Source organism: Oncorhynchus nerka, linkage group LG15 (assembly GCF_034236695.1).
Source record: "Oncorhynchus nerka isolate Pitt River linkage group LG15, Oner_Uvic_2.0, whole genome shotgun sequence".
Taxonomy (NCBI): domain Eukaryota; kingdom Metazoa; phylum Chordata; class Actinopteri; order Salmoniformes; family Salmonidae; genus Oncorhynchus; species Oncorhynchus nerka.
This window is the reverse complement of record NC_088410.1, coordinates 49007061-49022290: the sequence shown is the minus strand read 5'-3', so window position 1 is coordinate 49022290 and position 15230 is coordinate 49007061. Positions and strand designations below refer to the sequence as shown.

General features: G+C 40.8%; 1 long non-coding RNA gene across 1 annotated transcript; it reads left to right on the top strand.

Moving 5' to 3' along the window:
- The first annotated feature begins 1246 nt into the window (after positions 1–1246).
- LOC115143634 (uncharacterized) lies at positions 1247–3576 on the top strand. The gene is made up of 3 exons (XR_003865677.2): positions 1247–2175; positions 2290–2368; positions 2496–3576. It is a non-coding gene; the product is annotated as an uncharacterized LOC115143634 (long non-coding RNA).
- The last annotated feature ends 11654 nt before the right edge of the window (positions 3577–15230 follow it).

Sequence of the window (15230 nt, the reverse complement as noted above, 5' to 3'; positions counted from 1 at the left end):
TGCCTGATGTTACACTCCAGGGGTAGTGTTAATGCAGAATTCTGTGTTTTTCAGGCAGAAAAAAAATGCAGAAAAATCTTTCTGTGTTTTGTAGATGAAGATCTAAAATTCTTCTTATTTTAATTTCCGCGGTGCATCAGACTAAATTTGTGCTTCAGTGCCTCAGATGAGAATTCACTAATGGGCATTCTATTTCTCCTGTACTTTTCATGGTGTAGCCTTTTATCTGGTAAAATGCAAGATTTAACTTAAAGCAAAACATTAGGAAATGTAGCTGGATACAATCTTTCTATGATAAACATTAGACATGTGATGGCCATGCATACAGTGGCTTGTGAAAGTATTCACCCCTTGTCATTTTTCCTATTTTGTTTAGAGGTCGACCGATTATGATTTTTCAACGCCGATACCGATTATTGGAGGACCAAACGAGCCGATATGGATTAATCGGTCTTTGTAATAATGACAATTACAACAATACTGAATTAACACTTATTTTAACTTAATATAATACATCAATAAAATAAATTTAGCCTCAAGTAAATAATGAAACATGTTCAATTTGGTTTAATTAATAATGCAAAAACAAAGTGTTGGAGAAGAAAGTATAAGTGCAATATGTGCTATGTAAGAAAGCTAACATTTCAGTTCCTTGCTCAGAACATGAGAACATATGAAAGCTGGTAGTTCCTTTTAACACGAGTCTTCAATATTCCCAGGTAAGAAGTTTTAGGTTGTAGTTATTATAGGACTATTTCCCTCTATACCATTTGTATTTCATTAACCTTTGACTATTAGATGTTCTTATAGGCACTTTAGTATTGCCAGTGTAACAGTATAGCTTCCGTCCCTCTCCTCGCTCCTTCCTGGGCTCGAACCAACAACACAACAGCCATCAATTGAGCAGCGTTACCCATGCAGAGCAAGGGAAACAACAACAGGCTCAGAGCGAGTGTTTGAAACGCTATTAGCGCGCGCTAACTAGCTAGCCATTTCACTTCGGTTACACCAGCCTCATCTCGGGAGTTGATAGGCTTTTTTTTTAATTAAAAAAAAAAAAAAATTATTAACAACAAATCAATACATAAAGCACATGAGGGAACACAAGCATACATAGATTACAAGCAATGGACAATCGAGCTAGGAAGTCATAAACAGTGCAATGATTGACGCACAACGAAGAGCTGCTGGCAAAACGCACGAAAGTGCTGCTGGCAAAACGCACGAAAGTGCTGTTTGAATTAATGTTTACGCGCCTGCTTCTGCCTACCACCGCGCAGTCAGATACTTAGATACTTGTATGCTCAGTCAGATTATATGCAACGCAGGACACGCTAGATAATATATAGTAATATAATCAACCATGTGTAGTTAACTAGTGATTGTGATTGATTGTTTTTTATAAGATAAGTTTAATGCTAGCTAGCAACTTACCCTGGCTTACTGCATTCGTGTAACAGGCCGTCTCCTTGTGGAGTGAACCGAGAGAGAGGCAGGTCGTTATTGCGTTGGACTAGTTAACTGTAAGGTTGCAAGATTGGATCCCCCGAGCTGACAAGGTGAAAATCTGTCATTCTGCCCCTGAACGAGGCAGTTAAACGGCCTAGGAACGGTGGGTTAATTTATTAATTCCCAGCTGCAGCAAAATGACCCAGCATCTGTCGTGTCAACTGGCCAGCAACAGGACAAATCAATCAGCCAAAGAGTCTGGCCGTCTGTGTTTAGACTTCCAGAATATCCAGCCATATTAAAAGAAAAACTTGAAAAAAAAGATATTGTTAGATATTACTGCATTGTCAGAACTAGAAGCACAAGCATTTCGCTACACTCGCATTAACATCTGCTAATCATGTGTATGTAACCAATAACATTTGATTCGAAGTGGACGAAAAGTCTGATAGAAAGAAATTGTAAAAAAAAAAAACGAATGTAACATAGCCAAGTACTGTCATCTGAATTGAAGATATGTAGTTGATGCATTATAAAGAAATTGACTTTCAGAATTTCTCAGAGATGAGAAGCAAATTCGGTATGGATGTGGACAGAAACGTTCTGTCCGAATTTGGCATAGTTGCCAACAAAATCATTGCAGAAACGGAGAGGAAGGGTATGGCCTTGGAGTTGCTGAATCTCTACAAGACTGCACTTCTTTCACACACGGAGGAGGCTCAAAGGGTATTTTTTTTAAAATCTGTTACTGCATTTAACATGTACCCTTAACAGAATGGAGCTGTTCTAATTCTATTGATTCTAATCCAGCCTTTTTATTATACACCCTCCAATTTAAAGTCTGAAGATCACTGCAGCCATTTTACTCTTCCCTTACCCCTTCAAAGAATATCCAAGTGGACTGTATGTCACAGACATGGTATGTATTTCCCAGCAGACAAATAAATAAATGCAAAGTTAGTAGTACTGTGTAAGGTGTACTGTACTCAGTTGTTACTTTACTGTTTGAAATATGACTCAAGTATTTATTTTTTTACGTCTTACAGTGTGTAAAGTTCCCATCACCTACCATAAGAATAGAGGGGAATCAATTTGCGGATGAGAGCCACATCCAACTCTTCCTGGATGTAGAAGAGTTACTCACTGAAGAGCTGGAGTACATCTCCATGGGATTGGGAGTGGCAATGGGGGTCCATTTCCTTTTTAATATTGAGTATGCAGCATCAGTGAAAAGCACTATGCTGCTAATTCTGAAATGTGTTGTGGGAATTGATGAGGGAGGTAAATTACCAACAAATGCACGAATGGCAAACTTTTTGCTGTAGAGAGGGATAAGAGAGACCAGAGATTTCTGTGATACCTGCGACTTTCAAAGTTAATCAAATTAATTTGTGACTTTACAAGTTTGCCACTCAATGTTATTATTATTGTTATTAATAATAGAATACTGTAGCAACTTGGACAAGGTATGCCCATATGCAATTCAATATTACTTTCCTTTACTTTAAACCTAATAAATAAAAGGTGTACAATCGGTACAAATACGGTAAAGCTATACAGCCCACTCATCCTGTGGTAGAGTTGCATTGAACAGGCACAACTCTGGGTGATGACATCACTCAAAGCAGAAAAGTCACGGTCAAGGCCAATGCCAAAAATAACCATAAACACATGAATAGTAATCATACTATACTGCAGGTAAGTACAATCACATATTCAATGTAATAATTTTGTGTCCACACTATAACAAATACATTGGACATAAAAGGAACCTTAACACCCTAAAATGTTATTTGTGGAACCTTTTGAAATGTTGCAATCTGAGGAACCCCTAAATGTGCCTCCAGGAACCTTCTCTTTTTAGAGTACATACTTACATTTTACATTTACCTTTCTTTTTTTAAAGACTGTCAAGCTGTCCTCAATTGGGGAACCTCTATCTGGGACAATGGCCTCAGGATTATGGAGCAGTGTGTTTTATAAACAAAACTTCACCATTTAAAGAGAAGTAAAAACTTGTCATTGTCCAGCTACTGTCTAATTTTGATATCTTCTTTCTTAAAATGTTTCAGATTGATGACCAATAAATGTGTCCCACTTCAATATGAAGGGACAGAGGAGCAAATATACCTTTTGTACCACTCGTTTGTGCTCCATTGAATTATGATACAATTACTGTATGCAGATTAAATGTAATTGGTACCTATGGAAACAAATAGAAATGTAATTAACAATGTTTTCAATATCCAACTTTATCCTCTGAAGTACAGTAGGTAATAAGCTGTAGTCAGGTGTTCATTACCAGGTTATGATTAGGTCTTAACTATTACCAGTATATAATATAGCACATAGGTCACAATTATTACCAACCTTTCACATGGTGGCCAGAAAAATACGTAATATTCTGGTCAGTAATACCCTGACTACACAGCTCGTGTCGGGTGCACGAGCGTTGCAAAATAAATTTAGAAGTCTATATTTCATTATTGTACCCACTGCTCGTGCGCGCCAACGAGCGTCTGCGTTACCTAAGGCTAAAATAGAAGTAAGCTCTATTTGTGACACAGATCGCGCTGCAAGTCCTGCCTCTCCCATTTCCTCATTGGTTTATAGAAGCAGATACCCACGTGCCATCTCCTCATTGGTTATGCCCACGTGGGTGATTGAAAGACAAACTAAGCTGTCGGTCGTCGTGGAAATACTATGAAAGTTTAGATACCAATCGCCATATAAGTTCAAAGAAGAAAAAGCCTGGAAGGAGGAGAGATGACTGGAAACAATTCGGTTGACCGTTTTATGTGTGGATTAATTGTCGGAGTAGAGGACTTTGTGCATTTCAGGAAAAATAACTACTCAATGTTTATATCCCAGAACAAATTAGTGCTAGTTAGCAACTTGCTTCAAACTGCACCCATAGACATAAAAATGGTATCCACAAGTTAATCTGACTCTGGGGAAGTAGATAAAGGGCCTCATTGCCAAAATCCAGAAGTATCACTTGTGTTGAGGTGGAGCAACTGAAATAAGTAAGATTCTGAAATGACTGCCTGAATGACTGCCTCGCCTGGTTCACTAACTACTTCTCAGATAGTTCAGTGTGTCAAATCGGAGGGCCTGTTGTCCGGACCTCTGGCAGTCTCTATGGTGGTGCCACAGGGTTCAGTTCTCGGGCCGACTCTTTTCTCTGTATATTTCAATGATGTTACTCTTGCTGCGGGTGATTCTTTGATCCACCTCTACGCAGACGACACCATTCTGTACACATCTGACCCTTCTTTGGACACTGTGTTAACAAACCTCCAAACAAGCTTCAACACCATACAACACTCTTCCATGGCCTCCAACTGCTCTTAAATGCTAGTAAAAATTAAATGCAAGCTCTTCAACCGATCGCTGCCTGCACCCGCTTGCCCGACTAGAATCATTACTCTGGATGGTTCTGACTTCAAATATATGAACAACTATAAATACCTAGGTGTCTGGCTAGACTGTAAACTCTCCTTCCAGACTCACATTAAGCATCTCAAATCCTAAATTAAATCTAGAATCGGCTTCCTATTTTGCAACAAAGCATCCTTCACTCATGCTGCCAAACATACCCTCGTAAAACTGACTATTGTACCGATCCTTGACTTCGGCGATGTCATTTACAAAATAGCCTCCAACACTCTACTCAGCAAATTGGATGCAGTCTATCACAGTGCCATCCGTTTTGTCAAAGCCCCAAATACTACCCACCACTGCAATCTGTATGCTCGTGTCCTCGCTACATATTCGTCGCCAAACCCACTAGCTCCAGGTCATCTACAAGTCCATGCTAGGTAAAGCTCCGCCTTATCTCAGTTCACTGGTTACGATGGCAACACCCATCCGTAGCACGCGCTCCAGCAGGTGTATCTCATTGATCATCCCTAAAGCCAACACCTCATTTGGCCGCCTTTCGTTCCAGTACTCTGCTGCCTGTGACTGGAACGAATTGCAAAAATCGCTGAAGTTGGAGACTTTTACTCCCTCACCAACTTCAAACATCAGCTATCTGAGCAGCTAACCGATCGCTGCAGCTGTACATAGTCTATTGGTAAATAGCCCACCCATTTTCACCTACCTCATCCCCATACTGTTTTATTTATTTACTTTTCTGCTCTTTTGCACACCAATATCTCTACCTGTACATGACCATCTGATCATTTATCACTCCAGTGTTAATCTGTAAAATTGTAATTATTCGCCTACCTCATGCCTTTTGCACACAATGTATATAGACTCTCCCTTTTTTTCTACTGTGTTATTGACTTGTTAATTGTTTACTCCATGTGTAACTCTGTGTTGTCTGTTCACACTGCTATGCTTTATCTTGGCCAGGTCGCAGTTGCAAATGAGAACTTGTTCTCAACTAGCCTACCTGGTTAAATAAAGGTGAAATAAAATAAAAAATAAAAATGTCTCCACTGCCAAGACCAGCATCAGGTCACGTTCTCTCAGCAAACGTCTGCGCGTGCCCTCGTCAATTATGCCAAACACTATTTTATCTCTGATCAGTTAATCTCTTAAAGCACCATAGTCACATGTAGCTGCCTTTTCCCTTAGCCTAGTGACAAAGCTGTCAATTGACTCCTCGTCCTCCTGTTTGCAACAACCGAAAACATAATGCTCGTAAATAACGTTCTTTGCTGGCTTAAAGTAATGTTCAAGAGCATCAATAATAGCTGTTGCGTTACCTTGCTGAGCTGCAAGGTTGTGTTTGTATACGTGTTGCAATTCAGTTCCCATTATAGTCCTCAAAGTGGCAGCCACTACCTCATCGTCCTTTTCCAGAAGTCCCGTGGCTAGTGCATAGTCCTCCCATTCACCTCTAAACGTGTCCCAGTTCGCACTCCAATATCCGCTGAGCTTCATAACGGCGGGAGGGGAAATGTTCGCTGCCATGTCTAACTGAAGCTATCTAGCAAACTCACTCTAGCTAAGGTCAATTCCGGCAAAGTTTTACTCAAATAAGCATTTTTTTGGTCAACCAGAACAGGTGACTTTAATTTACGGAAAGCATGGTTAGTTATCCGATCTTACACCATGTTTGAATGTTAAATGACGAGACAGAGGTATTGATGCGAGTAACCAGTCTTGTTCAGTACATTGGAATTAGATCCGGGTATCTCAAGTACACCGGTAAAAACACTGGAGTTGCAGTAATTAACATTTACCAACAGATGGCATCATTGTGCCATTTTACAGCCATAACATTATTCCTGTTCTGATTTCAGATTTGAATAGCAGAGAAGTAGACTAAGATTTCATATTTGTGTCTACGTTATTGAGAAAGTGGTGAAAGTAGCTGATGTGTCAAAAGTTACATTGTTTACTAATTGTCTCATTCTTAGAATGTGCTCCCTCAGTAGCCTCCATACCAGTCTTTTTAGCTAATATTCCACTCCTTGCCACTCCTGTAATATGCCCGAAAAGACTGGCCTTTCTTCAGCCTTCCAATATGAACATGAATATATCATTAATGAGCTCCAGGAGATCAGAGGATTTGATCCTGATTCGATAACCCTCATAGCTATCCTCCAGTCACAAAGGTTATGCAAATTTTGGAACTTTTCGTCCATTGGTGTTCGGTTGTTATCAATCGTTTTTTGTTGTTCAGACAATAACCCGTCTGTCAAAAGTTGCTAGCTCATGTCTAAATTCTTAAACTAAATACATACTGGAATTTCAATCAAAAAAAGTCTTAGCTTTGATTTTTAATCCTCAAAATACAACAACTTGCCTAACTAACAGCTAAATGTTTGTTTTTGACTTTGTTATTAATTCTAATTCTATTTTCGAGGCTCAACATGTTGTCATGGGATTTTTTTAATTTTTATTTACAACAACAAATGAGGAACATATGAGATTGCCAAAAGAGGAGTGAGTCTCTTTGGCAAATGACAGCACTGGAATGTTAGCTAAAAAGACTTTCCACTGGGAAAAGTAGTGCCTGAACTACTCCCCCAGTGCTATAATTATTCAGTTCTGATGGAGTTAAACAGTGGTAAGTTATCTTAGTAGAATGCATTTCTGTTCTGATTTCAGATTTGATTATCAGAGAAGTAGACTAAGATTCTATACCGTCTCAGTGTTTGTCTAACTTGTTGGGACAGTGCTCGAAGTAGCTAATTCTGTCAAAAAGTTCTTAATAATTAATAGAATGTTGGAAGTCTGGGAGTTTTTAATAATGGGACTTTCAGAATGTTGAAGAAATCCCATGAAAGAGGATGATATTTTTTAAGGTCAACACGAAGTTTAAAAAGTATAAATGTTATCAAAAAGTTGCATAATAGCAAATTAATCCAGATCAGTCTGCACGTTGTGAAGTTTGAATGGCGTCTCTCGCTTAAACATTGTAAGAGAAAAAGGGTGCTAAATAATAATAATAGGTCATTATTACAATATTTAAAGTGGGACTTTTGCTTTCAAAGTCCCATTAATTAGAATTCCATGTCTATGCAATAATGCAGGCTCATAATACCAACGCATCATCATCCTTCTCAGGTATTCACAGAATTCTCAAAATACGATTAGCTCAGCAATATTAATACTTATAATATATACTTATAATATCAATCTTCTTTTTAAAAAATGCTAAAATTGAGAATTATTTGATATCAGGTGAGAGGAATTCAATCAAATCAAATGTATCTATATAGCCCTTCGTACATCAGCTGATATCTCAAAGTGCTGTACAGAAACCCAGCCTAAAACCCCAAACAGCAAGCAATGCAGGTGTAGAAGCACGGTGGCTAGGAAAAACTCCCTAGAAAGGCCAAAACCTAGGAAGAAACCTAGAGAGGAACCAGGCTATGTGGGGTGGCCAGTCCTCTTCTGGCTGTGCCAGGTGGAGATTATAACAGAACATGACCAAGATGTTCAAATGTTCATAAATGACCAGCATGGTCAAATAATAATAATCACATGCAGAACAGTTGAAACTGGAGCAGCAGCACGGCCAGGTGGACTGGGGACAGAAGGAGTCATCATGTCAGGTAGTCCTGAGGCATGGTCCTAGGGCTCAGGTCCTCCGGGAGAGAGAAAGAAAGAGAGAAAGAGAGAATTAGAGAGAGCATACTTAAATTCACACAGAACACCGGATAGGACAGGAGAAGTACTCCAGATATAACAAACTGACCCTAGCCCCCCAACACAAACTACTGCAGCATAAATACTGGAGGCTGAGACAGGAGGGGTCAGGAGACACTGTGGCCATATCCGATGACACTCCCGGACAGGGCCAAACCTGAAGGATATAACCCCACCCACTTTGCCAAAGCACAGCCCCCACACCACTAGAGGGATATCTTCAACCACCAACATACCATCCTGAGACAAGGCCGAGTATAGCCCACAAAGATCTCCGCCACGGCACAACCCAAGGGGGGGGGGGGGGGGGGGGGGGGGGGGGGGGGGGGTGCCAACCCACTCAAGTGACGCACCCCTCCTAGGGACGGTATGAAAGAGCCCTAGTAAGCCAGTGACTCAGCCCCTGTAATAGGGTAGAGGCAGAGAATCCCAGTGGTAAGAGTTGAACCGGCCAGGCAGAGACAGCAAGGGCGGTTCGTTGCTCCAGAGCCTTTCCGTTCACCTTCACACTCCTGGGCCAGACTACACTCAATCATATGACCCACTGAAGATATGAGTCTTCAGTAAAGACTTAAAGGTTGAGACCGAGTTTGCGTCTCTCACATGGGTAGGCAGTCCATTCCATAAAAATGGAGCTCTATAGGAGAAAGCTCTGCTTCCAGCTGTTTGCTTAGAAATTCTAGGGACAATTAGGAAGCCTGCGTCTTGTGACAGTAGCGTACGTGTAGATATGTACGGCAGGACCAAATCAGAGAGATAGGTAGGAGCAAGCCCATGTAATGCTTTGTAGGTTAGCAGTAAAACCTTGAAATCAGCCCTTGCCTTGACAGGAAGCCAGCGTAGGGAGGCTAGCACTGGAGTAATATGATCACATTTTTTGGTTCTAGTCAGGATTCTAGCAGCCGTATTTATCACTAACTGAAGTTTATTTAGTGCGTTAACCGGGTAGCCTGAAAGTAGAGCATTGCAGTAGTCTAACCTAGAAGTGACAAAAGCATGGATACATTTTTCTGCATAATTTTTGGACAGAAAGTTTCTGATTTTTGCAATGTTACGTAGATGGAAAAAAGCTGTCCTTGAACCAGTCTTGATATGTTCTTCAAAAGAGCGATCAGGGTCCAGAGTAACGCCGAGGTCCTTCACAGTTTTATTTGAGACGACTGTACAACCAGTAAGATTGATTGTCAGATTCAACAGAAGATCTCTTTGTTTCTTGGGACCTAGAACAAGCATCTCTGTTTTGTCCGAGTTTAAAAGTAGAACGTTTGCAGCCATCCATTTCCTTATGTCTGAAACACATGCTTCTAGTGAGGGCAATTTTGGGGCTTCACCATGTTTCATTGAAATGTACAGCTGTGTGTCATCCGCATAGCAGTGAAAGTTAACATTATGTTTTCGAATGACATCCCCAAGAGGTAAAATATATAGTGAAAACAATAGTGGTCCTAAAACGGAACCTTGAGACAAACTGATATCTTTCAGACAGATAAGATCTAAACCAGGCCAGAACTTGTCCGTGTAGACCAATTTCCAATCTCTCCAAAAGAATGTGGTGATCGATGGTATCAAAAGCAGCACTAAGGTCTAGCAGCACGAGGACAGATGCAGAGCCTCGGTCTGATGCCATTAAAAGGTCATTTACCACCTTCACAAGTGCAGTCTCAGTGCTATGATGGGGTCTAAAACCAGACTGAAGCATTTCGTATACATTGTTTGTCTTCAGGAAGGCAGTGAGTTGCTGCGCAACAGCCTTTTCTAAAATTTGAGAGGAATGGAAGATTCAATATAGGCCGATAGTTTTTTATATTTTCTGGGTCAAGGTTTGGCTTTTTCAAGAGAGGCTTTATTACTGCCACTTTTAGTGAGTTTGGTACACATCCAGTGGATAGAGAGCTGTTTATTATGTTCAACATAGGAGGGCCAAGCACAGGAAGCAGCTCTTTCAGTAGTTTAGTTGGAATAGGGTCCAGTATGCAGCTTGAAGGTTTAGAGGCCATGATTATTTTCATCATTGTGTCAAGAGATATAGTACTAAAACACTTGAGTGTCTCTCTTGATCCTATGTCCTGGCAGAGTTGTGCAGAATCAGGACAACAGAGCTTTGAAGGAATACAGAGATTTAAAGAGGAGTCCGTAATTTGCGTTCTAATAATCATGATCTTTTCCTCAAAGAAGTTCATGAATTTATTACTGCTGAAGTAAAAGCCATCCTCTCTTGGGGAATGCTGCTTTTTAGTTAGCTTTGCGACAGTATCAAAAAGGAATTTTGGATGGTTCTTATTTTCCTCAATTAAGTTGGAAAAATAGGATGATCGAGCAGCAGTAAGGGCTCTTCGATACTGCACGGTACTGTCTTTCCAAGCTAGTCGGAAAACTTCCAGTTTGGTGTGGCGCCATTTCCGTTCCAATTTTCTGGAATCTTGCTTCAGAGCTCGGGTATTTTCTGTATACCAGAGAGCTAGTTTCTTATGAGAAATGTTTTTAGGGGTGCAACTGCATCTAGGGTATTGCGCAAGGTTAAATTGAGTTCCTCAGTTAGCTGGTTAACTGATTTTTGTCCTCTGGCGTCCTTGGGTAGACAGAGGGAGTCTGAAAGGACATCAAGGAATCTTTGTGTTTTTGATGAACTTTTGATGTTCCTTGGTTGGGGTCTGAGCAGATTATTTGTTGCAATTGCAAACGTAATAAAATGGTGGTCCGATAGTCCAGGATTATGAGGAAAAACATTAAGATCTACAACATTTATTCCATGGGACAAAACTAGGTCCAGAGTATGACTGTGACAGTGAGTAGGTCCAGAGACATGTTGGACAAAACCCACTGAGTCGATGATGGCTCCGAAAGCCTTTTGGAGTGGGTCTGTGGACTTTTCCATGTGAATATTAAAGTCACCAAAGATTAGAATATTATCTGCTATGACTACAAGGTCCGATAGGAATTCAGGGAACTCAATGAGGAACGCTGTATATGGCCCAGGAGGCCTGTAAACAGTAGCTATAAAAAGTGATTGAGTAGGCTGCATAGATTTCATGACTAGAAGCTCAAAAGACGAAAACGTCATTTTTTTTTTTGTAAATTGAAATTTGCTATCGTAAATGTTAAATACTTTTACAATATTCAACATTATAAAGGCAGAAATGTATTGATAAACTATTTTGACTCTTCTTAGAGTTGGCCACCTGGCCAAACTGAGCAATCGGGGGAGAAGGGCCTTGGTCAGGGAGGTGACCAAGAACCCGAAGGTCACTCTGACAGAGCTCTAGAGTTCCTTTGTGGAGTTGGGAGAACCTTCCAGAAGGACAACTATCTCAGTAGCACTCAACAAATCAGGCCGTTATGGGAAAGTGGCCAGACGGATGCCACACCTCACTAAAAGGCACATGACAGCCAGCTTGGAGTTTGCCAAAAGGCACCGAAAGACTCTCAGACCATGAGAAACAGGATTCTCTGGTATGATGAAAACAAAATTAAACTGTTTGGCCTGAATGCCAAGCGTCACGTCTGGAGGAAACGTGGCACCATCCCTAAGGTGAAGCATGGTGGTGGCAGCATCATGCTGTGGGGTTGTTTTTCAGCAGCAGGGACTGGGAGACTAGTTAGATGAACGGAGCAAAGTAGAGAGATCCTTGATGAAAACCAGCTACAAAGCGCTCAGGACCTCAGACTGGGGCGACGGTTCACCTACCAACAGGACAACGACCCCAAGCACACAGCAAAGACATCGCAGGAGTAGCTTCGGGGCAAGTCTCTGAATATGCTTGTGGCCCAGCCAGAACCCGAACCCGATCGAACATCTCTGGAGAGACCTGAAAATAGCTGTACAGCAACGGTCCCCATCCAATCTGACAGAGCTTGAGAGGATCTAGAGAAAAAATGGGAGAAACTCCCCAAATACAGATGTGCCAAGCTTGTAGAGTCATACCCAAGAAAACTTGGTTGTAATTGCTGCAAGAGGTGCTTCAACAAAGTACTAAGGAAAGGGTCTGAATACATATGGAAATGTTATATTTCTTTTTTTTTTAATATAAATTAGCAACAAAAATCTAAAAGCCTGTTTTTGCTTTGTCATTATGGGGTTTTATGTGTAGATTGATGAGGGGAAAAAACAATTTAATCAATTTTAGTATAAGGCTGTAACCTAACAATGTGGAAAAAGTCAAGGGGTCTGAATACTTTCCGAAGGCACCGTATGTACACTCAGTTAATTAGGTACACCACCCCGTTCAAAAAATGGTTTGTTCCTACAGTCATGTGGCCGTGGCTTGCTATATAAAGCAGGCAGACATCCATCAAGGCATTCAGTTACTGTTCGATTGGGCAAAATGAGTGACCTAAGTGACGTTGAGCGTGGTTCGATCATCGTTGCCAGGTGCACCGGTTCCAGTATCTCAGAAACTGCCGTCCTCCTGGGTTTTTCACACAAGACATTGTCTAGGGTTTGCTGAAAATGGGGCGACAAACAAAAACCACCCAGTCTGCGACAGTCCTGTGTGCGAGAACAGCTTGTTAATGAGAGAGGTGGAAGGAGAATGGCAAGAATCGTGCAAGCTAACAGGAGGGCCACAAATAGCACAATTCCACCAGAGAAACCAAACCCTGCCAGGCTGTGCCGGAACCAGTACGAACTAGCCTTTTTGGTTCGACAGCGACATTGTGATCCTCGGTGACTGGTATTTTTTGGAAGGAGGAGGGAGATGCACTGGAGGAGTTAACCGGGAGTTTTGTGCCATCCTTTTCATTTTTGTTTGTGGGCAGCAATGGAGTCTGAACAAGAGGAGACAGCTGAAAAGAGACAGAGAATTACACAGCATACTGTAAGTTATCAGGCAAGGAGAGGATCGCTACAGCCGGTTGAAAGAACAGCTTACGCATTGAAAGAAACATTTGTCTATCAGTCTTTGTGAATTGTTCAAAACTGATTTGGAATGAGGACAGCTATTACAGTTGCTTACAATAAGGTGCAGTCCTGCAATACGGTATTACTCTTGCAGTATGCTGTGTGTGATAGGCCCCTAGGATGTGTGTACAATGCATACATCCTACAGGCCTATCACACACATTGTATGTACAATGCATCTATTTAGCTAGCTAGCTACATAATGTGTATCTGTCTTTGTGATAGATATACATTGTATATACCTAGGCCTACATCATACACCGCATTTAAGTGTTATAGCTAACTGTCCTCATTCAATACTGCAAGTCATTTAGCAGCACATTCTTATGAGAAACCCTTCCTGACCTAATCAGATGAAAAGTAACCAACTATATGATTTCCACCTATGCTATGGTAAATTGATATGTGTCCCATTGACAAATGAACATAATGTTTAATCAAATATTTTCTCTATTTTCTTTCTTTGTGATTTTCTCCCTCCTGTTACAGACACCGAACTCCACCCTCACCATTTGGACAACAAAGTGCCTGGACCAAAAACAGAACTTCTAGCATGACAGACCAAGCCTGGTCCATTAGCTCATTGGCTCTCTCCCTTTTTTGGTCACAAACACCTCACCCAATTTTACCCTTGGGGATTATTAAAGTACCAAATATATTTTCATTTTACCATTAGTCAGACATTATGTCCTTATACGTTTTACCCCCTGTGAATACCCTACTACACAATTCTATGTTTGACGAATGTATGCCTAATCGTTATTTCCTACATTTAAAATCAACACAAGTAAGCATGTTTAAGACGTTTATTGCTCCAAAATGTACATTGTCATTGTTTAACAGCAGGCGATATTCAATTAACAGTAATTGAAACCCAGCTACACAATACTTTTGTTGTAGTACAAATTTAAGTGAACCAAAAAAAGTATTTTACATAAGAACTTAAGAACCAGTTTAGTTTAGTGACATGTCTGCTGCTGGTGTCTGACGTCCTTTTATGGCTTGGCAAACTGTCCAAAAGCTATGAAGCGGTTGTTAAACGAGGCGGTCTGGGCCATTTCAACCACCCTGGCTGTCCTGTCTGCTACACTGGCTGCTGCCTCATTTTCAAGCATCTGATTGAAGTGCTGATCCCGCTACTGACACTGGGCCTCAAAAGTGTTTCCATAAATGAGGCCTCGGCCTCCCTCCTGAAATTCAGATATTCGCTGGTTGTGCTCACAGTGTGTTCTCTTCCCTGTGAAAATATATAAGCAGAAGTAATGACATGTATAGTACATGAATGATAAGATACAGACGCCAAAGCATATCTGAGGGCAGCCAGTGTGAGTTAGGGTTGAATGGCGGGAACCAGGTTACAGAGATTTACCGCCCAAAACCACTCCCTTTTCCCGGTATAAATAACTGCGAGAAACCGGTAAATTATAATAATTTTTTATATGAACAGCATGGCATGAAATGGAACTGTTAAATGATATACGCTCAGGGTGGGGACTGACAGCTCATCTCAGTATGGAGTGCAGTTCACAATGCATAAGGACCTATAGTGTCATCTCATCATGGTAACTTTTTTTCTTGTGACAGGTAGGCCTACATTTTCTGCAGCATTTCCTATGATACAGTAAAATAAAGACCAAATGCTCTCTAATTTACCAATCTCCACCTTGTTTTTTAATTGTAAAGATTTATTTGTTATAGTTGCAGCTGCATAGTTTTAAAAACAGCCAAACACTCAAATATCGTGTGCACGCACAATCACTCTCTCGTAGTC